The following is an 18,141-nucleotide window of genomic DNA, read 5'->3' as shown; positions in this document are numbered from 1 at the left end:
GGATCCGTTACTTGGATTATTGAAAACTTTCATTTTCTAATTTTATTTTCTAAAAACTCTGATAAAAAAAGGATGAGGATGCAATTTCTTCGTTAAATTCTTTTTAAAACCCATCTTAAAACCTATTGATTTTTTTTTTTTGTAAATTTTTTACCAATACAATGTTATTTTTACATATTTATAAAATAAAAAAAATTAGTTGTCCGGGTAACCCTAGCTAACCTACCCGACTTGTGACCCGGGGCTTGCTCAAGGATAACCTCTAGACCGGGTTTAAAAACCATAATTAAAAAAATGAAAGAGCAATTTCCTTGTAATTTTTTTTTAAAACCCATTGATTTTTTTTTTTTGCCATGTTGATCTAGGTAACCTTGACCATCCCACTCAATTTGTGACCTAGGACTTGCCTGGGGTCGACCCCTGGTCGGGTTTAAAAATCAGGATTGAAAAAATAAGGATCAAATTTGATATTAAAATCAAATAAAATCAAATAATGAGGGATGAATCTGAAAAAAAAATTCAATTAAGAAAATAAATGAAACCAAAAGCAATTATATGAAAAGAATAGGGATCAAATTAAAAAAAAATCAGGTATGAAATTGAAAACGAAATCAATTAGAAGAAGGGTGAAAAAATAAATATCAATTAAAAGAAATATAACCAAATTTAAGATAGAAATAAAATAAAATAAAATGATAAAAGATGAAATTGAAAATAAAAATAAATCATAAAAAGAATTAAAAGCAAATATAGAACAATAAAAACTATAATACAAAAGGTTAGAATATTTTTTTAACTTTGAGTGGGTGGAAGAGGGTGGAGAAGAAGAAATCCAATCATCACCTAACAGCGGCCCTTAGAACAACACGCACTGGTCAGGACGCAGTGCCGCCCAACTACGCTTTGCCTGAGATAGTGGTTAGGTGCTTTTTGATACCGGAGGAGATGTTATGCGTCACCCAAATGGCATGGACAACCTTTTGAAATAATATAAAAGGTGAGGACTATTTTTTAACTTTAAATGGTTGGAGGAGAGAGAAAAGATGGTGGAGAAGAAGAAATCCAATCGTCACCTAACAACGGCCCTTAGGACAACACGCACCGATCAGGATGCAATTCCGCCCCGCTACGTTTTTCTTCACATAATGGTTGGGTGTTTTTTGATACCAGAGGAGGTGTTATGCGCCGCTTAAATGGCATGAACAACCTAAACACGTCGGCGTGTTCTTATCACGCGCCAACAATTTTTTTATTTTTTTCATTTTTTTATAAATACAAAACACCCCTAACCCCACACGAAATTTACAAAAAAAACTAGAGTCTGAAAGACGCCAATACCCATAAAGACAAAAATATTTGTTTTAAAATCCAAAGTTATTTTGATAAACTCATTATGCTCTAGAATAGGAAAAATCGAAAAATCCCCTCTCCTAAAGAAAATTGAATTTCTACTTTCAAGGATATCTAGGACTTTATACTATGCAATAAAAAGAGAAAAAGGCATCCATACTCCCTCGCTAATTCTAAAATACCAAATATATCCCATGTAAAAGTAAAAAAAAAACCTTAAAACAAGCATTTATGTTTCTCTCTTTTAGAGATAATTTGATAAATTCATTATGCAAATCCACAGTAAATTATGAGGGGTTACAGTAAAACCATGAGCTCTTTTATTTTTTTAATAAAAGAAAATCCTATTTAAAATTGATTACTGTATACCAATCTAATAGCTTGCGCTTTTTAGAGATAAGGTATATCATGCAACTTTTAGAAGATGTGAATAAAATCTCAACTAGAAGTCCTCTTAATTGAAGTTAGAATTTTAATTTGAAAACCATATAAATAAGCCAATCCATAATTCTTTTTTTTCCATTTTTTTAAAAAAAGGTGGCATAATTGGAACTCTAAACCATTTGATTAAAGAGAATCTTATATTATATCAAAAGGATATTTCAGTCGAAAATTTAAACTATCAAGTCAAATGAAAAAATAGTTATATATTAATATTTTGACAATATATAAATAATGAAGTAACTATAGATTTTTTTAGGATCACATAATCTTTTACTATATATATATATATAACACCTAAAGTAATTAAATAGGCCACTCAAAAGAAATACAACCAAGAAATATCAATTGATGGGAGATAAACAATCCACATGACATCCATGAAGATCCGTCTTATTAGCATGTGAGAAGGCTTCATTGAAAAAAAGACTAAAACATGTGGGAAATATTATACATATACCATGGATTACTTTGAATTGAAATAGTAATAGTAAAACTCCATTATTTTCTCCTAATGAAAATCCAATGGCCATACATTGGGTGTTATTATTATCTTTTCACAAGGTCTATTAAGCATTATGAAATTAATTTGGGGCAACCAGTTCTTTTCAATTTGTTTTGTACAATGTAATTATTTAATTACTTTTAAAAGCAATAACAAAAAAAATCCCTTACTAATCCTTATAAGTTTTGAAACTCGTACAGAAGAAGGGCTAAATGATAAGGTTATCCTAATGTGTTAGCCTTTGACAGCAGGACTACAAAGTCTTTTAGTTGTCTAGAAATAACCAATGTCACAATTTTCTTTCCTTTTGTAAAAATCATTCTTAAAATTTAAGAAGTTTTTAAACAAGAAAGAAAAGATGATAGGTGTTTTGTGTTTACCAAAAATATGTTTCTTGCACAGTGAAACTTGCTCTCGTATAAGGCTCCTAATATAGAGAATGCAAAGGAAGATTTTTGGAAAAAGTAAAAAATGAAATTAAAGAAAAAAATGGTTTATATAGGTCATTGCCTCTAGCGCATGGAAGCCTAAATGGTGTTGTATTATAACCATAGGAAGCCTAAATGCCTCCCCCTAGCAGCATTTCAAATCAATATTAGGAGACGTCATTCTTCTCAGGTCTTTTAAATCTTTCTATGTTATACGTTAGACTTGAAGGGCAACTAACGAGTCGGTATTCTTTACTCACAAATTTTTAGAGTACTTAGACTTAACCATGTGTTAAGATCATGGTTACATGAATTTGGTAATTTGTCAAACTCAATATACTTGGGTTCAATCATGTATTGACTTAAGACAAAATAAGTTGGTAATTTTCTAAACTCAATACACATGCGTTCAGTCATATGCTGACCCAAGGCAAATAGGGTATGCTGATTTGTCAAACTCAATATGCTTTACTTTAACCATAAGCTTATCCTAGTGCTAAATGGGTTTCTAGCAATTTGTCAAACTCAATACATTTGGGCTTGACTACACACCAAACACAGTGAGTTTATAAGTCGTTAAAGACCCATGTTGAGACTGTGAGTTTCTTCCTAAGATTAACATGAATTATTCATGTTAAAGATAATTATCTCTTTGCATCTATAGAAGTGTAAAAGGTCTCTCAAGGGACCTATCACATTTTCATCTCATTAATGATTTGTAACAGATATTTTTTCTTCAAAAAGTTCATGGATTATAAATATCACTTGAACTATTCAGGTAAAAGGTTTATTTTGTTTCCTAGTCTTAGAGCTTATATATCTTAGAGCATTAATAAATAAATAAAACTAAGAATAAATATTCTTGTTCTTCGAATATAATTTTTATTTATTTATTATCATTCTCATTTAAAGTTACTGAAATTATCATTGAAAAGTTTTTAAGTCCCACTAATACTGATATAGACTATTTTTGTAGGCATCATAATTTCTATCATCAATTTTATATTTTTTGGACGGCTAAGAAGAAAAAAGAAATACTACCTTAATATTTAATTACACTACCAGAAAATTGATAGATACAAACGGAAATACCGAGGGAATTACAGAGGGAAAAAAATTAAAACAAAGCAAAAAAATTGATGACGTGTCATTTTTACCACGGAATTTATTCCGTCGGTAAATTTGTTGGTAAACTGTGAACATTGTTCATCATGTCAATTACAAAGGGAATCACCGACAGAATTCTCTGTCGGTATTTTCCAGAGAGCTCCAGAACTGTTCACTTTCCAATTGCACTATTAATTGTTGTTCTTTACAAACAAAATCACCGACGGATTGAAAAGTCATCGGTGTTATTTAGCAGTTTTCTGAAAAAATTCAATTAATTTAAAATTTTCATTTAAATTTATTGATGGAATCACCAACGGATTGAAAAATCATCGGTGATTGTTGGCGGTTTATGAAAACTTTTTATGAAATTAAAAATTTAAATTAAATAGTACAAATGGAATTATCGATGAAATAATTAAAAATATTAATATTTAATTATCCGTTTGTAATTCCGTCGCTAACGCGCCCCAATAAAAAGCCTGAATCACCTTATTTCACAAGAGACAGTTTCATTTCTTCTTCTTCTTCTTCTTCTTCTTCTTCACTATATGTAAAAAACATCAATATCTATTTCTTTCTCTTCTCTTTTATCCTCATTTCCTTCTCTTCTCCTCCATGCTCGAGTATGTCTTCCTTTTCTTTCTTCTTTTATCCTCTTAGTTTTTTTTAATTAATATACTTTACAAAAAAATTCTCTCTCCTTAGCTTCACTTGCAACTACATTAAGGTAAGATTTTTCTTTTTTCATGATTTTTTTCACTATATTTGTTTTTTATTTTATTTTTAATTATTTTTGTTCTTAATAATTGTATAGATGTTGTTGTGAGATTTTTTTTATATGAGATCAATTTTTAGTTGATTTAATTATATGATTTTTAAATTTTTAGCAATTGCAAATTCATTTTTTTCAAATGACTTTTTTTAGTTGAATTTATTTTTTCGTTTTATTTATTTGTTGCAAATTTTTTTGAGTTAATTTTCTTATTCTTTTTTCCAAGCATCTTGAGTATATATTATAGAGTGTTGATTTATGTTAATTTAATTATTTTATAATTTTATAAAATATACTTAAATAATTACCGATGGAATTACCGATGGTATTTTTCAAGGGATATACCGATGGAATGAAGCAGGTAATTTTTTTTACGCGTCTGCTTCGTCAGTAAATCTGTCGGTAATAATATTTTTTTATTACCAACAGATTTACCGACGGACAAAAAATTACCGATGAAAGATTAATCGACAGAGCATTTTCGTCGATGATTTCGTTGATAAATTAATTACTGATGGAATATATGTTTTACACCGATAAAAAAATTTCATCGGCAAAACTGTTAAATGTTGTAATGTTAATCACTATTGGAAAACTAAATAAACGGTTCCTTGAATTATTTAGATTTTGGGATGTCATCACGTGTCATGCCGTTTTATGATCTTGACGTTAAGTATCTGTTGATTTTGTCCTGTTCTTTCCGTCAAAACAGAGAAAGAAAACAATATCACTTTAGTTATTGATATATTCTCTTACAAGATTTACGAAAAGCCGTTGATTGTGTTAAATATCTGTGGATACAACGTAGGGAATTGGCGTCTGATACCTGGCGGCAAGACTTTTTGAATCTCCCTTGTCTACTCTAGAGTCGTGGTTGACAATGAACAACAATACACAACGTGGTTCATGTTTTTGCCCTCCTTGGCCTCCATTGAAACAGCATTTCCTTCAAATTATGCGAAAAAATTGTCTTTCTGTCGCCAGTGGACAGTTACTATTTCTTCGAAGAAAGTTTACTTTCCACGGTCAGCTCAGCTGTCTCTATCACCATTTCCTCGAAGAAAGTTTACTTCCCACGTCAAGCTCAGTTGTCTTAATCACTATTTCTTCGAAGAAAGTTTACTTTCACGTTCTCTTAATTTCTCAGAAGTTCACTCATTGGTGTGCTCCCTTTTCGATATATTTGAAATATTCATAAGGGCCCGAAGGTTATTGGGCTCCACTAGATTTCAGGAAATCATAGCATTGTTTTTGTCACGGTTGACAAAACTGACCTGGGAACTAACCCTGTAAACATGTCGGTACGTTTGTTTGTGGCTGAAAAGTAGAATTTTTTGAAAATTAAATTTTAAAAAAATAATTTTTGAAAAAGTAAATTTTAATGTTTGGTAGTGCAATGAAAAATAAGTTAGAAAATATTTTTCAATGTTTAATTATGTTATGAAAAATGAGCTGAAAAATAACTTATTAATATTTTATTTTTTTCAACTTTATTAAAATAATGAGGAACAAATCTTACAAATTAAAAAGTTGAATGAGAATGAAATTGAAAAAAATATCATTTCATAAATTATCTCAGATAAAATAAATAATAATAAAAATAATAGAGATCAAATAAAAAATAAAAAAAATAAAAGATGAAGAAATTAAAATAATAATAATTAACATTTCATAAATTATTTCAAATAAAATAAGTAACAATCAAAAGAATGAGGACCAAATTTGATAGATAAAAAATTTCACTAAAAAAATGACAAAGAAAAAGCAAATAGCAATTATAAAAATAAGGACCAAAGTTAATATAAAAATTAAATTTAAAGAGATGAAATTAAAAAAATAAATATTCAAAACAAAATATATATAGAAATCAAAAGTTTGAGGATCAAATTTGATATAATCAGCAAATAATGACATTTATAAATTTTTCACAACTTCTGGAAAGTGTTTTCCGCTCAAATTTTCCAGGAAAACACTTTCCTGAAAACCAAGTAAAATTTTCCTTTTATTGGAAAGTGTTTTTCATTGATCAACTTTTCTAATGACAAACAAACACATGAAAGTTTGGAAAGTGTTTTCCTGAAAATCACTTTCCGGAAAACAAACATAACCCAAATGAGAAAACACTTTCCTGAAAATCAAGTCAAATTTTTCTTTGACTGGAAAGTGATTTCCATTGATCACCTTTTCAAAAAGCAAATAAATATAGAAAAGTTTAAAAAATAATTTTTCAAAAATTACTTTTTAAAAAACAAACATGGCTCTTCTGTCCTTTCTTAGAGATGGATTAGCAAAATAGTAAGAATTGTTCTTTCTCATAACTAGAATCTCACCCCCTTAAACATCCCCTTATATTTACATTAAAATTTACAATTTATTTTTATACTGATTTAATTTCTCTTCTTGCTTCCTATGTATTTACGAGTCTCAGCTGTAGCCGAAATTAACTAAACATTGCCAATGGCCTTCAGTTTCTCATTTTTCATGAACAGTAGAGAAGCATGCGTTAACTTGCAATAGAAGTATATAATTCAATACCCTTTTACTCAAGTTCCTCCTACACTATATTGTTTTTAGGTATTATTAATATTTTTTATAGTAAAAAAAATTTAAATCATGTAGAAATTGATTTAATGTGACTCGATCATTATAGTGAGTTCAAAGATAATCTAGATGGCCCATAGAAATATAGTCTGACTCAAAATAAATATTTAAGGAGAAATTTTTTTTTAATAAACATTGAGAAGGAAACATTTTGAATCAATTTTGGTCAACCCGAGTTAACATGTTAATCCTCATATTAAGTTATGAGATCAAGATAACCTCACAAAAAATATATCTTAAAATAAAAAATAATTCAATTTTCAATAAACTCGATATTGAAAGATGAAACTTGAAAGAATCATTTAATAAATGACACTAAAAAATAATCTAGATCAACTCAAATTAACCTATCAAACCCTTAACTCGGGTAATGAGAAATTGAATAACCCGATATAAAGCATTGAAATAAATCTTGAAGCTCGATTCTCAAATCGAGTCAACCGAGTTAACTTGCAATTTGGATCATGAATTTAGAATAACTTCATTAAGAGTAAATTGAAAAAAAAAATATGAAACTCAATCTTTAGTAAATCTAATGTTGAATGATAGTTGAAATTGAAAAAAAAATTGAATAAAATATTATTTCAAAAAATAATATTATGTAAAGAGATGTATATTGAAACCCCTCCTCCTTTAGTTTTTTTTTATATATATTATTAATGTTAACGAAGTCTTCATTATCAGGGGTAATTTTCTTTGACTTAGCCGAAATTATGTAAATTTAATGGTTTCTGTTCTAATTTTGTGACTAAAGAGAGTGACATATAATTACGTGCTTGATTGCCAAAGGGAATGCCAAACGTTTCAAGATGCAGATGCCTCAAAATTTGTGAGGTTTTTCTTACGATTTTAGCAATTCCATTAATTGAACGAGTTATGCGCCAGTCATAATTTTATTTTATTTATCAGAAAAATACAAATAAGTTCTTTTTTAAAAAGATAAATGACCAAATGAGTTTGATGATATTTTTTTAAACCACTACGCTCAGTTTTTAAGTTTTTTTCTTTTTTCAAATAAGTTATGTATTCTTGTACTTTTCAACATAACCTTTATATATTATAATTTGATTTGAATATAATAAGAATATAGATTTTGATTATAAACTAAAAGAAAGAAAGAAAATCAATAACTTGATAAAAATAAACTTAGATAAGCATGCGTTATCTTATAATATTACTATACAGGTATTACACGATGACGAGAGGGTTTCCAAACGTTGCTTTAATGGAGGACGAGAGGAGCACGATGAAGCTTGCCTGTGCTATTTGCTGTTGCTGCACTGCGATACTGGTGTTGCTCCCGGCTGCTGGAGCTGTTTGATGGCGCTGTGATAGTAAGGGAGCTGGCATGAAGACGCCGCTGCTGGGGGCGTTGGAGGCTGGGGGCCAGACAACCTTTGAACAAACCTCCTCTGATTCTGGTGCAAGGGCTGGATAGAGAAGTTTGGGCTGGAGTTGCTGCAGTCGCCGGTTGAAAGCTGGTGCTCGGCTGGAGACGGGAACTTTAACCAATGCTACCCGCGGCTGAGAAGTTGACCCTGCAGTTGTCCATGGCTGGAGAAGAAGGTGCCGCTTTTTCTGCTGGAAGGAAGATCTTCATCCCATGTTCACTGCATGTGTTGCTGAAGACGGCACTGCTGCTGCTGGGAAGGGAAGATTGCTGCTGATTTCGGCCGGGAAGGTGAAGACTCCACTGTTGCCGTTACTGGAAGTGATCAAACCCTGCTGCTGCTACTGAGAGTGCTGTTGTCTTGAATTCGGACTGTGGAGAAGGAGAGCTGCTGACGGGGTGGTTTATAGAGTGAGCATAGGAGAACGGGTGCAGTGGCGATGGTTACACTCGTTGCAGGCCTGCTGATTTGGTACCGGGCTAGAAGAGAAGAAAGTGAAGATGGGGATTCTTCCCCTATATATGTTCTGTTCTTGCAAGGAAGAAGGAAAAAAAAAAAAAAAGACCGAGGGGGGGCCGGCGGCTGCTAGTGTAGGTTTAGCATCTCATCTTCTCCTGCCTTTTAAAATATTTTCGTCTCTTCCTTTATTTTTTTTATTTTCCTTTTAATTTTTTTATCATTATCCCCATATCTTCTAGTTGCTTGGAGAAGGGTAAAAAACTTGTGATTATTTTGATTCCTCTTTCCTTCCGTGATTATCATTTTACTCACGAATCTTTTTTGATATTTTTTTTTTTTTGCTTTGTTTTGTTTTTTCAATATCTTAATTTTTGAAAATTTGTTAACATGAATATGATAAGCTCAAGCATAAAAAAAATTATAAATGGCGGCAATTTGGTTGAATTACATCGAAAATGCATTTTGTAGAAATATATATAATAAATAAATAAATAAAATAATCTCATTGAGAAACGGCTACCTATATAATAAATACAATAACAAAGTTTTATGGAAAGACAACTATCTTTATATTCAAAATAAAATAGTCGCAATCACCCTCAACATAAAATAAAATGATATAGTTTCATTAAAATAAAAAAAAAACAACTACCGTCAAGATCAAAATAAAATGATATAGTCTCGTCAAAAAAATTATTACCCTTGAAATCAAAGTAAAAAAAAAAAATCTCATCAAGAGATACCCTCAACAAAAATAAAATGACATCATCCCAGTAACTACTCTCATAATCAAAATAACATGGTTCATCAAAAGATGATCAACCTTAGCAAGAAATAAAATGGCATATTCTTCCGAAAAACTGACTACTTTAAAATCAAAATAAAATGTTCTCATCAAAAAATGATCATCCTCAATAGAAATTAAAATGGTATAATCTCATCAAGAGGCTAACCATCCTCAACATGAAATAAAATAGTCTTGATTATAGAGTTTAATTTGAATTATCTAGTTATGGGATTCTGCTATGAACCTCTTTATTTACGAGGCTAGAACCTTTTAACATTGAAGCTTGAAATCAACTTGTGATAGGGATAGAAATATCCTGATGGCAAGGCTTTAATTTCCTGATGACATGGCTTGAAATCTTCCTAATAACATGGCTGACTTCCTAATGACGGAGTTGAATCTCTCGATTGTAGAGCTTGATCTTCTAATTTTATAGCTGATTCCTGATGGCAAGACCAAATCTCTTGATTGCAGGGATAATTTCCTAATGGTAAAGTTGATTCCTGATAGCAGGGCTTGAACCTTTTAATTGTAGGGTTGAACTTTCTGTTGGAAGAGCTTGCACTTTCTTGTTGACAAGGCTAAACTTTGTAATTACTGGGCCTGAGCTCTCCTAATGCCAAGGCTTAAACTTCATGACTGCAGGGCTAAACTTTCTTATGGCACGACTTGCATTTTTTATTGTTATAGGGCTTGAAATTCCTAAGAACGGGGTTGAACGTCTTGATTGCATGGCTTAAAATCTCCCAAGGACATGTTTGAACTAAAGATTTTCTTTCTTAGAATTATATTCAAGAAAATGTTATCAGTAAGATAATTTATGAAAGTTAAAATTCATAAAAGCTTTCACCAACTTAAATTACTTTTGAAAATAAGTATTTTACAAAGCGTTTAATTAGCTTAAGAATATCATTAATATAAAAGGTATACCTATCGTAACAACTTATTCTAATTTTATTTGGGGAGCATACCTTTTAAAGTCAAAGGAGAAATGTAAATTGCACATTTTGAAAGCTCAATCTTTCTTTTTATTTCATTACGGGTTTGTCTTCTAGTGTCCTCCATTTTTTACCACTAGGTATGGTTTACCAATCATGTTAACTTAGCCTGCATTAACTCTTCTTGTTATTACCCCACAAGTGTTGTACGAGGATATATATATATATATGTTAATTATTGTTGTTATTTATTTTTGGGTTTTCATATAAAAAAATAGAAAAAATACAAATATATATATATATATATTTAAAAGAAATCTAAAAATTAATAGAAGTGAGAAAAGGATGCTGAATATCCATAAAATAGCTAGGAATTGGTTGAGGAGATTCAAAAATTCAAGAATTGAAATTTAACAGTATATTTTTTACTGATGAGAGCCTTCTTGACAAATAAAATTCAATTTGAAGAAGAAAAATTCAAAATCAAATGTTTATGGACTCAATTAAATTTTATCAAGGGTTTAATTGAGTTTATAGAGGGTTTGATTGAAAGAAAAATTAATTTTTAAGTCAATTTAGGCTTTTATTGGAAGAAATTAAAGTTATTGAGTCCAATTATAATTTTAAAGAGTTGATTTGGTCAACTCAGGGGTTTAATTGCATAATTATTGAAGTTTGATGGCCAATTAGAAACTTAATTGAAACAATCCAAAACTAAGGACTAAACCGGAAAAGATGCTAAAATCAAGGGATCCAATAATAATTTTTCCGGGGGCTTGATTACAAAAATGCAACAATTTCAATGACCAAATCAGAAGTATCAATTTGAATTTTAAAACGGCGCCGTTTCTTGGAGCACTATTCATTGTCTTCTTAAAAGCAAACGGCTGGGAAGTAAAGGCAGGGGAGGCATTTTAGCAGCGACAGGGGAGCCGTTTCAATCAGGAGGCACGTCTCGCGGCTGACATCCCTCGCCACCGTGATGCACGCCGGCCGTTACCAAGAAACGCCTGCATCCTCTGGCTATAAAAGCCAGAGGAGGAACCGAAAGAAAGGAAGAAAAAAAGGAGACAGAGGGGGAGACAGAGGAAAAAAAAGGAGGAGAGGAAGGAGTGTTGGTGGAACAGCCCATCCACACTGTCATCTTCGTCTGCAACTGCAAGCAGCAGGTTCCAGGAACCAGAGGAAACAGTGGGACGTGCCTCCTGAGAACAGAGACAAGCAGAAAAAGAAGAACCACGCTGAAAAAAGACCACTGACAACAGGCATCACCATCGTCTTCATTCCTTCATCTCAAAGAGCCGGGACAACAGGGTAGATAGCCACACTTGGGGGGACAGAGAGAGACAGAGGGGAGAGACAGCACAGGAGAGAAAGGGAGGGAATACAGAGGAGAAAGAGAGAGAGTACAGGGGAGAAAAGAGTAGAAAAAAAAAGAGCGGAGAAAAAATAAATAAGAAAAAAACCAGCGTTGATCGTCTTCATCACCAGTCACCACCGATCCTGCGCAGAAATTTCATCGCCATCGTCTGTCTGTCTCAGTTACCAGAACCAGTCACCATCGATCCTGCGCAGAAGTTTCATCGCCATCATCTCTGTCTGTCTCAGTTACCAGGTAAGCTTCATACATTCTCTTCATGTTACATTTGTTCTTTCATTGCATTGCATGCATTTTGTTCTTTCATTTGGTGTTTTACTGTTCACGTGAATTATAATTCAGTTGAACATCGACCATGCACGCGTTAGCTTCCCAGCCGGGTCACTGGCTTGGGCTAGTGACCCGGTTAAGTCTGCTGGGTCCAGCCCAGCCACATGGGCCAAGCTGGACCCAGCCCAAAAAAACAAAATAATTGTGATTTTTCCGTGTATTTTTCTATTGAATTTTACTTCATATTGGTTTATATTTTTATATCGTAAAGATATAAATTTAGTATTAAAATATATCCAGTTTCGTCAAAACATTGAAATATATATTAAAAAATGTTTTTTATTTTCAAGCATATGACCAAGTATCTCAAAAAAAAATATATCATATTTTCATATAACAAAAATTCAAAAACTAGGTATTAGCATGCATTTTAGCTTTAATAACCAGTTTATTAAAGTCACGAGAACTAGGGAATATTTCAAAAATTCTAGAAAAAAATTATTTTATTTTATTTTAATATTAAGGATTACGAGTTTATACGTAAGATGTATTCTTGTTATTAAAAAAAAAGCTTTGTTTAGTTGACATAGAACGGTTAGGTTTTACCCTATGAGATAAGAATCTCCTTACCGTGGAAGACTTTTCTTAAACTATAGACGGACCAACAACTAGAAAATACGACAATACTTTAGATTATATCAAATAATAAAACAATGCAACTTACCTTATGTAGGACGTATTTAGGGTGCTAATATCTTCCCTTTATGTAATCAGTCCCCGTATCCAATCTCTGAGACCAGTTAAGATTCCTAGTAATCAAAATATTAGGTGACAACTTCCATTCCTGCTTTTCATAGATAAAAGACAAGAATCCTTTGTCTCTCTATTTTTTTCTATTGTAATATATAAAAAAATATTATTTTTAAACAAAAAAATACATTAAAAAACTTCGGATTCCACAACCAGAAACAACCCTACAAAAAAACACTTGCTGCCTTGTAGAACATGTATTAAAATAATATTTTTTTATTTTTTAAAAATTATTTTTGACATCAGCGTATTATAATGATTTAAATATACCCAAAAAATATATTAATTTGAAGTAAAAAAAATTAAAAAGATTAAATTTTTTCAAAAACACATTAAATAAGCAAAAACAAATAGTACCGCGGCAAACCATGAATGATCAAGTACCAAAACCGCAGCAGCAAGCAGCACATGCTAAGGCTATCAAAACTTTGACGATTGCCCAATGCGAAGAAGGAAGAGCCTGCAGCAGCCTAGGTTGAAAGTGTAGAAGAAACACAGATTGCAGCATTAAATACACACTGAGAATTAACATGATACCGCGAGCTCACAGGGAAATAATCAAGTACCAAAACCGCAGCAGCAAGCAGCACATGCTAAGCCTATCAAAACTTTGACTGAAGATTGCCCAATGCGAAGAAGGAAGAGCCAGCAGCAGCCGAGGTTGAAAGTTTAGAAGAAACACAGATTGCAGCATTAAATACACACTGAGAATTAACATGATACCGCCGGAGCTCACAGGGAAAAACAGCAGGCGTTCGGGATGCATGTTGTTGACAAATATCTGTCGACAAATATTTCAACAGGTATCTGTCATCTTGGAAATTTTCTGTCCTCGAAGAAAAATGTCGACAAGTATCTGTTTCGAACAAACTGTCACTGTAGTCATAGCAACTGCTTCGGAGAACACGACAAGCAATCCATCGTCTGAAGACACTGTAGAAATTTCACAATATGGACGCTGTGGCCGGCCCGTGAGCCATCGATTTATTCATAACATGTGGCTAAATTAAAATACTAACTAGAGGTTTGTTTTAAAAATATATTCTTAAAACATGTAGCTAAATTAAAAATGGATCGTTGATTAAAATTCATTAAAATTAATTTTTAAAAAATACTAGCTACGGGTTTTTTTTTTTATAAATATATTTTCTTGCAAAACTTTTTTTTGTTTGTAAAATGAGTCAGTTTTTATAAAAATAAAATAGCTATTTTTCATTGAAAAATGTAGAATAGAGGTAATACTAATTAAAAGAGTCAAATGTTGATGACAATGATTATAATATTGGTAGTAAATGTGGTCAGATGGCCGTCATCATGGATATGGTTGTGGTAGTTATATTTTTACAGAGAAGTTCTTCATCAAAAAATAAGAAAATATATTATTATTATTATTATCTTTCATTAAAAAAGATCTAAAGAATAATTTATAATAGTTATATTTTTTATATTTGTGACAATTTCACTGTGAAATATAATTTTATATCTTTCTAATTAAATAGTATAGTAAACGCACTTATTAACTCCAAGAAAAGAAATGTTTTATATTAAATTTATCTTTTTTAAAAATATATGACATTAACAAAAGAAAAAAAAACATAAAAAATAATGTTTTATAATGATAAATATGCTTGTATATAAAATAAAAATATTGTATTATTTATCATTTTATTTCTTTTTCATTTGAAAAATTTATTATAAAAAACATAAAATATGTTCTCAAAGTAATTGAGATTTTTTAAACTGGTACTTTGAATGAGTTTAACTAGATTTGTATATCAGTTCTTTGTCATAAAAATTAATTGGGTTGATAGGTTGTCAGATTTTCTATCCAATTAATCGATTAACTACGTCCTCCTCTCTCTAAAATCAGCGACAAAATAATCTATGTTGATATATTTAATTATCAAGCAAGAATCTCGAGCAAGTACGTAACAAGATATATTTAATTATCTAAGAAATGAAGCACATGACAAAATCAATAAATCATAAAGATATTTATAAGAGTGAAATACTATAAAATAAAAATTGATGGATTATGTTACATACTAAAATAAGAGTATTTATTGTTGAATAAAAACTTATCAAAAAACAAGAAATTTATGTCAATAAAAATAAAAAATTATACTTGGTAAAATATTGTTACCAATAAACAAATAATTAGATATCAAATCAATGAAATTATGCAATAAAGTTAATAAATTTAGTAACCAAATAACCAAAATAAGTAATAGTGATAGCAAATCATGAAAAAAATATTTAATTAGCTATACTTTTATATTATTAATTATCAAATAATTTATAACTATAATTTATTAAATTACTATTTTTTTGTGACAAAAAAGATGAGGGGCTTGAACTTGTGGTCAAGTGTTCCATAAGAACAATAACACTATTATTATAATAATATTAATAACAATAACAATTAATTATTAATTGGTGTTATTATTTAATTATAAACCATTATATGTTTCTTTTAAATTCATTTTATGCATGTCATTAACTATCCAAGTTGTTTTTTGAACTTATTCACAAGTTATTTATTATTGATGGATATTCGTAGAGTTCGTATCTCAACCTAAACAGCGAGTCTGTCACTTAATAAATTTATTTATTTATTTATTTGTATTTTTTACCCATTTTTGTTATCAATTTAAAAACAAAAAGTTGAGTAGAATACTATATTCGACTCACAACGATCTGTCTTTAAAATTAGAAGACATGTCGATTAATCATTAAAATTAAAGTTTATTCAAAACATGACTATAACTTAATGAAAATTCATGGACTCATTATTGCATTTTTTTTAAAAGTTAAAAATATATGATAGGACTATGTCAATCTTTAAAAGCTAAGATACATGTTAACTTGACTGTTAAAATATAATTTTTATAAAATAACATAACACTAACTTGATGAAAACTTGTCAATATTGTTTTTTTTAAAAAAAATAAAAATTTACATACACATAAATACATAAAAAGATTAAAGCATAGGTTTACAGAATAAAACTAACATTAACATGAAACCAATAAAAATTAGTAAATAGTACCTATTTTTACACCAGCTTTAGTCAGATATGTCCCCTGTCCGGCCGACCGTCCTCCACCGCCAAGAGGTGCCAACAAGGCAAGGAAACCGCCACCAACAGTTCAGCAATGGCAGGACTATTGGTGTCCCTACCCAACCAAAACACAAAGTCCCACACCTTATCTCCACACGAAGATCATTATCCTGGGAAGATAAGGATCAAAATTCCCACAAGAAAGTCTCTAAGAACACACAGAAAAAAAAAAGAAGCAAAAGCCAGAAAAAGAGAGAATTAACCTAAAAAACCAGAAACCAAAAAACAGAAAAAAAAAAAAGAAAAAGAAAAGATGACAGAGCAGAAGGGAAGCCAGAAGAAGAGAGTAGAATCCCAGCTTCTTCCCAGAATTCCACCAACAAGCACCAGCAGGGTCTTCGTCCAGAATGCCAACACCAGATAAGTCGACATTGTTTCCCCCTCCTTTACATTTAATTACCTGGTGAATGTAACAAGCGTGCGTGAACAGTGCACGCACGCCTGCAGAGCAAAGAAAAGGGCGAACCAGCTGGGTTACTAGCTTGGGCAAGAAACCGGGCTAGTCCTGATAGATCTCACTTAGTTTGTATAGCTTTACTAGATCCAACTCAATTTAAAAAAAGAAAACGGTTTGTAATCGGGCTGGGTCTATGCCTTAAGCCCACAATCTCCTTTGGGTAAAGAATATGTATGGCACATCCTTATGCTATTTCCCATTTATTTCATTTTTTATGTTGAAATTTAGCTAAATGAGCCTTTTTAAATATCATAAAATTTCAAAAAAAAATTGGGAACCTTTTTTAATTTATTTGGGAGTCCCTTGCACTATTTTTGTTGACTTTACTATATATTTGGTTCATAAACTTTTACTGTGTGAAATGCAAATCTGATATACAATACATGTTTGTTTTTTTTTAAAAAATCATTTTTTTTTCAATCCAAATTTTACTGATTTATTTACTAGTATCAGAGTCAATAATACCATTTTTTTTTGCTACTTAATATTTACCAACACTAAAATTAAAAATATTTATAGTCAAATATTAACTAACACCAAATATAAAATTTCCCTTGGTATTTTTGTAAATCAAGACATGATATTGTTTGAAATTTGGGGTTGTTACAAGGTTAGTATAATTTATTTGTAATTTGTTTATATATAATTTATATAGATTAAATATTTATTTTGTATAATATCTAGTGCCAGCCTTGCACAATATTTTTTTTATTTTATCTTATTCAATAAATTTTATTTGTGTATTGATTTATATTACAAATTGATTTTAATAAAAAAATTTATTAAACATAACCAAGTAAATAATTCGTGTTGTGATATTAAATATCTTGATCTATATTTGTCTTTTACTTTTTTCAATTATGTTTTTATTTATTTTTAATGACTTTTTTTTCATTTATTTACAAAATGGTTTGTAATTTATTTAATTAGATGGGTACATAAATTTTTTGATTTACTTTTATAATTTTTTTATGTAAAAAACACATTGAAAAATTCTACACATATTATCATGTATTGGTATTTTCAATTTAATCTTTATTCTTATAAAAAAAATTTTAATTTCACTCTTCAATCCATATTGATAATGTATTGTTTCTCTCTCTCTCTCTCTCATTTTGGTTCCTTTCTTTTCGATTTACTTTTATAATTTTTTTATGTAAAAAACACGTTGAAAAATTCTACATATTATCATGTATTGGTATTTTCAATTTAATCTTTATTTTTATAATTATTTTTTTAATTTCACTCTTCAATCTATATTGATAGTGTATTGTTTTTCTCTCTCTTATTTTGGTTCCTGTTTTTCTTTTTTCTTTCTTAAAT

Source organism: Populus nigra, chromosome 3 (genome assembly GCF_951802175.1).
Source record: "Populus nigra chromosome 3, ddPopNigr1.1, whole genome shotgun sequence".
Taxonomy (NCBI): domain Eukaryota; kingdom Viridiplantae; phylum Streptophyta; class Magnoliopsida; order Malpighiales; family Salicaceae; genus Populus; species Populus nigra.
The sequence above is the reverse complement of the archived record's forward strand: the minus strand, read 5'-3'. Positions refer to the sequence as shown.